The following is a 7097-nucleotide window of genomic DNA, read 5'->3' as shown; positions in this document are numbered from 1 at the left end:
CAGCCTCCTGAAAGAGGCATTTGCCCATTCCTTGAAAATGGAAGGCTAGGAGCCTTCACCGGGGACCCCTGAGAAGTTAAATTTGTTTCTGGTCCAGCCACAAGAGTCATAGGAGAATGGACAGTACAAATAAGGGGTCCATGGAGGCCTGGGAGAGAAGCTTCTAGAACTCAGTCTGTGTTAGGAATAGAATTTACCCACAGTCTCTAGGGTTTGGGCTTTCAGAGTTTTTGCCACTCTGACCACGGGGACCCAGAAGTGGCAGTGAGGACACCTGCAGAAGTCAGTCCGATCCCTAAGACTTTTGTCCTTCTCCCCACTGACTTCTGCTGTAGCCTGAGCAGGGAGTGTGTCTGACTTGGATGTGCACCCCATGCAAGAAGTACATCATTTGGTGATTTTTTTTTTTTTAAATAGAGAGCAACTTTTATGTGATGATTTTTTTTAGTACATTAAAAATTTTTGATGTAAACATTAAAAATGTTTACAAATCATTCTTCCCAACTACCGATCTTCTTATATTCAAATGATGCGTGAAATAGCAGAGTGTACCATTTTGTCATATTCTCCTCTTGGCCTGGCTCGCTCCCCTGCTCACATTCCCTGCGCTGACATTCTACCTGTCCCTTGGAGCCACTGTGCTCAGGGCCACCTTTGCTACCTTCTCAGGCCTTCTTTTGCTGCCTCTGCAGCTCCCCACAGCCCAGCTCTGCTCATTCCGTTCTTGGCCTGATGTTCCCTCAGGGGGCCTCCCCTGACTACCCTCCCTTCTAGCCTCTTTATGCCATATTACCTGATTTTATTTTCTTCCCACCATTTATCAGTATTGAAGTTACTTTGTTTGTTTAATTGCGGTCAGCTTCCCTCCTTGCAGGGCAAATGTTTCATGGCCCCTGTACTTTGTCAGTGTCTCTGTTATAGCCCCTATCTCACTGAATTTCAATGTTTGTTTATTTGCCAGGCTGCTCCCACTAGACTGCTCTGTTCCTCTTGGAGTCCTCAGAAGGTCTGGTTCAAACTAAGTAGGCATTCAGCAGTTTTGCAAAGGCATCCTTTGAACAGCACTGTAGAGGTGTAATTTCTACAGGTGGGGTCTGAAGAGAAGTCTTTCCCAGCAGAGGGACTAGTGTGGGCTGTGGCCGCAGTGATGGTGAAGGTGCTATTTGAGAGCTTGCACTGAAACATCACTTGGTTTGGGTTCCTCCCCAGGGGATGTGGGTGTGTCTTGCTCTCAGAGGAGCCACAAGGTGAAGGACCAGGTGGTTAGACTCCATGTTGCCTCTGCCCCCTCCCCTCGCCAAGCCCCTAGGATCTCAGCTTCCCGAGCTGTGCAGCCCTCCAAGGTTAGGGCTCTGATGTCCTGATGTCCAGCTTCCTTGGAGCCTCTATGAGTATCTTGTCACATTGCCTGTATTTATGCTGATTGTGCCAGTATTCTAGAAAGCTGCTGTCACCCACTCTGCCTGCCTCTTCCAGCTCCAGAGACAGAAGTAGTCCTGAGACAGAAAGCTTTGGTGGGGCGGGGTACTGCTTCCTTTCTCCACAGAACCAGAACTTCTCAGAATTACATTGTCGGTCTGAGCTAATGTAGCAATGGAGCAACAAACGGTGAGTCTATTGAGATGGCACTATTTTAAGGGCCTCATGCATTCCATGTTTAATGCTCATCCTAACTCTGGAGGTTTGATATGGTTTTCATCCCTGTTTTATAAACAAGGAGGTAGAGTTAGAGTTAAGAACTTTTTAAAGTCCTACAGTCTGGCCCCAAACCTTGTGCCTTTAATATATGTGCTTTTAACCAAGCCTGAGATATGAGAATTATCAAACACCTTAACCAAGTGACTAAGACCCGGGAACACCTAACTGCAAATTAAGCAACAACTACTTACTGAACATTTTCCAGGAGGAGGTGTGGGGCTCAGCCGGTGTTGTGGGTATATAGAGAGGCCCAGGACAGAATCCCTGGGAACAATGCCAGCAGGAGTTAATCACCATTTGAACACAATATGAAAATATTGCATGCAAGAAGAAATGAATTACTACTGATTGCAGTAATGAGAGCAAGGAGATCATGGTGATTTAGGGTATTTTCCTGTGTTAGACTTTTCTGTTACTCTAACAAAATATGAGAGGCTGGGAACTTTTCTTTATAAAGAGGTTTATTTAACTCCTGGTGTTGGAGGATCAAGGGCATGGCAATGGCCTCAGTCCAGCTCTGGTAAAGGCCTCATGGTGGATGGTATCACAATGGCAGAAGCATGTGCGAGGCAAGCAACCATAGAGAGATTCAGGGGTCTCAGAAACAGAGATAGACCCTCAATTCATCACAAGACCTTGTAGCCATGAGTAGACAGACATGATCTGAGGGCACTATGAGTCTTCATGGGAAGGAGGGCCATGCACAAGTCTTGAAGATGAGAGGCTCCATAGTGGCCAGGAAGGAGTGACAGGACTGGACCGGCAGTAGGGGAAGTGCCTGTCCCTAAAGCTCTGAATATTAATACCTTACTTTGACCAGCATGTTAGTTTTCAAAACTTTTCCACTCCTCTTGAAACTCACTTCCCTGGGGAGGAAAGCAGAGCAAGTGCTATGGAAAGTGACTTGCTGGGGTGACGTAGCAGAGTATGGGATAGACACCTGGCCATCTGTGTCCCTCACCAGTGCCCTTTCCACTGGATACTTTCTGTGTTAGTCAGCTTTTTGCTGTGACCAAAATGCTTGACAAGAACAATTTAGATTAAGAAAAGTTTATTTGGGTCTCACGGTTTCAGAGGTCTCAGTCCACAGTCAGTCAGCTCCATTACTCTAGGCCTGAGGTGAGGCAGAACATCACAGCAGAACATGGTAGAGAAAAGCCGCTCAGCTCAGGGCTGTTGGAAAGCAAAGAGAGGACGAGGCCAGAGGCTGATACCATCCAAGGCTGCACCCCCAGAGCATGAATTCCCCTGGCCAGTGCCCCGCCTGCTACAGTTCAGTAGTTCATTCAAAATACTGATCCATCAAGTGGATAAATCCACTGATGAGATGACAGCTCTCATCTTTCAGTTTTTTCCCTAAAGTCCCACCTCTCAACCTTGCTTCATTGTTTATCACGCTTTCAACACAAGCTTTTCTGGGGACACTTCATATCCAAACCATAACACTTTCAAAGCCATGTCCCTCTACCACACCACAGCCAGAGTGGAACTGCCTCATTCTTTTATATTTTCGCCAGTCTCCATGCCCCCAAAGTCTGACTAGTCCTGCTAGGAAGTGCTGTGCAGATGTGAGGTCCCAGTAGCACTAAGTGGGTAGGTAGATCATTCATAATAGGATCAATTTGAGGATTGCTTATTTATAATTTTCTTTGTCTTTTTACACTGAGTTTCCAACTGTTTTCTAACAGCCTTGTCCAACACAATTCCTGACCTTGAACTATATATCACTTGTAAGCCTCATGGCAGGTAATCTTGTTGACATTAATGATTGTTATTATCCTTAGTAACCCTATGTTGTTTAACCTGGGCACTTTGCTAAGATCATAGATGCACTCATCCCCTTTATTCTTTATAATAAGTACTGTTATACCTGTTTTATAGATGAGAGAAACTGAGGCAGAGAAAGTCTAACTTGCCTTAGGTCACGTGGCTATAAGGTGGCAGAGGAAGGATTCAAATCCAGATTTCTCTGTCACCAAAGAGCTTAACCAGCCCTCCACTGTCTGGATGGTGTTCCTTTGGCTGTTGGTGCTTTGCTCCTGTTGCAGTAATAGTTCTCAAAGCCAACAATTGTAGAGATGTTTTCCAATACTTTCCCAGGTTGAAAAGGTCTATCTATTGTGCCTCTGATGCCTGCTGGCCACGAGCCCCGTCATATGAATCATTTCAGTCCTGCAGATGTCAAGCGAGTGGCCACTGGATGAGCAGCCCCATGTTAGCTGCTTCACGAGAGTCCAAGAGAGGAGGTGCCCGGCTCGCTGCCCTTCAGGCACAGGTAGCACACTCTGAATGTAACAAGAGATAAGTGGGTACAATCAAGTGGGAAGCAGCGTGGTGCTCAGCCTAAGGATGGTGAGGCCAGAGAGGGTCGAGAGGGCTTCCATGTTGGAGCCCCAGGAACACACTGGAGAGTGAATGTGTGCCACTGGAAGGCGGGAGCAGGGGCTACCTGCTTGTCCCCCTTTCACATACAAGGGAGCAGGGAGAGCTGTCCTGGAGGAGGAAGTGAGAGGGTGTTGATCCTGGGGAACTCCTGTCCAGCAATGCCAGGAGCAGCACAAACTGCCCTTTCATGGCATGTCTCAAAGAGTCCCCTGTTTGGGGACCTTGGCTGCTCAAGCTGAAGAAGCCAAAGAAGCCTGTATGTAGGGTATGTGTGTGGGGGGGAGGGACATTTGCCTGCAGGTTGCTGTGTACACAGCTGAATTATGGAATCAGCTAAGAGTTAGGGGGAGGAAACAAACATTTGTGCCCACTCTGCAAGCTATTTAATGTCCCATATCTTATTCTCAACAATTGTCAGCTTTTTGGCAAAGGAGGAAAGTGGGGCTCAAAGGTAAGATTTCCTGGGCTCACACAGCTGGGAGCAGAGACAGCATCTGGAGCCAGGCAGGTCTCCGCCACCAGCTGTCTCCAGGATCTTTCTCTCTGGACTTCTTTTTCTTCCTCACCTTGAAATTCTCACAGTTTTCTCCCCCTTTGGAATAAAAGCCTGTTTCTTTCCTCTCTGTCCATCCCTCTTTATGTTTATTTCTTACACAGAATCCCTCTGTTTCCACCAAGGTTTGAGTGACAAAAAGTTTCTCTGTCCTTGCAAGGGAAGTATTTGCATTTGAAATAAGAAACCTGGAGAAATAAAAAATTATCTCAAAGGAACGAGGTGCTAAGGGTAGATTTAAGCATCACGATAGCTGGGTGGTGTCTTTTTTGGCTATGGGCTGAAGGGCATGGCTTAGATGGCTCCCCATAGACAACTGCATCTCTACCTTGCTTAGAATTCACCACATTTTCAGATGGAGCATAACTACAAGATCATACCCCCCAGGGCTCCTGTTCATCTGCTTACCATCTAATAGGGACTGAGGGCAGAGTTACTTCCTCTGGCCCAGGAAGGTGAAGTGACTTGCCCATATCTCAGTGTGTCAGGGTCAGAGCCAAGGCTAGAAGCCAGATTTTCTGGTTCAGAGACCCTTGCTCTTTCCACGGCTCCCTAGGTGCTTTGGAAAGCACCAGGAGCACAGTGACAAACAGTGGTACCAACCCTGGATGGGGTTTTAATGGGACAGATAGTGTGTGGTCTGTCACTCATTCAACTAAGCGTGACTGATGTTACCTCTGCACCAGGTCCTTTGTGGAGCTGGAGATGCTGGGATGACTAATCAATCTCTGTCTTTGAGCTCCTAGAGGAGAAAACCCTCAATGACAATACCAGTGAAATACTTGTGGAAAACATGGACTTATATAGTGAAAACAGTGACCATGCTAGTGAACCACAAGTGAAAAGAGAAACAAAATGCTACAAAGGTCATGAGGGACCTGATCTTTCATGTGATGGGGCTCATGCAACATTTGGTTGGGACCTTGAAGAAAAAAGAGGTGTGTGTGTGTGTGTGTGTGTGTGTGTGTGTGTGTGATGGTGTGGGAGTTTTTGGCCCTAACTCACTGGTGTGTAATGAGTTCTGAGATAAACAGTTCTCTAACTCTTAAGAAATCCATATCTTTTTTTTTCTAGGATAAACCTAAAATTTTCTTCAGTTCTGAGGGCATGGGGTAGCTCAGCAGTAGAGTGCTCATCTCATGTGCACAGGCTCTAGGTTCCATTCCTAGCACCACGAAACAAATTTTTTATTCTTTAGTCCTGGAAATTCAGATACATAACCTCAGGAGAGAAGATTTTATCTAAATTTATGTTCTGTAATTTTTTTGTTTGTTTTGATAATGGGGATGGAACCCAGGGGCACTTTACCACTGAACTATAATATCCCCAGCACTTTTTTATTTTGAGATAGGGACTGCTAAGTTGCCGATGCTGGCCTCCAACTTGCGATCCTCCTGTCTCAGCCTTCTGAGTAACTGGGATTTCAGGTGTGCTTCACTGTACCCAGCTTTTAATTTGGTTTTGGAAGACAGATTTCCCCCCTATTTTTCAAATAAAAACTTAGGTCAAATCATGTCTTAAAAATTACATATGGAGGGCTGGGGATGTGGCTCAAGCGGTAGCACACTCACCTGGCATGTGTGTGGCCCGGGTTCGATCCTCAGCACCACATACAAACAAAGATGTTGTGTCCACCGAAAACTAAAAAATAAATATTAAAAAATTCTCTTTCTCTCTCTCTCTCTCTTTAAAAAAAATTACATATGGAGGGGTTGGGGTTGTAGTTCAGTGGTACAGCACTTGTGGGAGGCACAGGGTTTGAGCCTCAGCATCACATAAAAATAAAATAAAGGTATATAAAAAGGGGGGATGGGAATGTGACTTTGTGGTTGAGCATTCCTGGGATTCAATCCCTGGTATAAAAAAATATATATTTTAAAATTGTATGTGGATTGCTAGGGGGCACCACCGAGCCTCAAAACTCCTATAATGCTTCTCAGGTTCTGGGACTCTAGAATATCTGGTTTTGATTCCTGCAATAAAACAGGGAATAGGAAATGCCTTTGGCTTTGCTGGAAGGATCAAGGTCATCCTGCTGGCTTTGCTCAATCAATTCTACATGAGCCTCTAAGCCTGGTGAACCCTTTGGTGCCTGGAGCTAGAAAGGCCCTTCTTCCCTTTCTAGCTGCTCCAGCCCTGTCTCTTTTAATTATGGGGCAGGGAAGCCCTAGTGCCTGGGCTGCAGTATTGGTCCATGTGCCTGACTCTAAAGTGCTCTGTGGATGCTCTGCTTGGGGTGGGGCCATTTGCCCTCCATCCACATTGGCTGTCTTGGAGAATGCAAAAATTAGAGGTACACATGCCATACCATTTCACACTTACTAAGATGCCTATCATTTTTAAAATGGAAAGTAATAAGTGTTGGTGAGGTTTGGAGAAACTGGAACAACTGCACCTTGCTGGTGGAAATGTGCGGGCACTGTGGAAACCAGTTTGACAGCTCCTCAAAAACATTAAATAC

The sequence above is a fragment of the Marmota flaviventris genome, chromosome 9, assembly GCF_047511675.1.
Source record: "Marmota flaviventris isolate mMarFla1 chromosome 9, mMarFla1.hap1, whole genome shotgun sequence".
In the NCBI taxonomy this organism is placed as follows: Eukaryota; Metazoa; Chordata; class Mammalia; order Rodentia; family Sciuridae; genus Marmota; species Marmota flaviventris.
Note: the sequence above shows the minus strand (reverse complement) of the source record.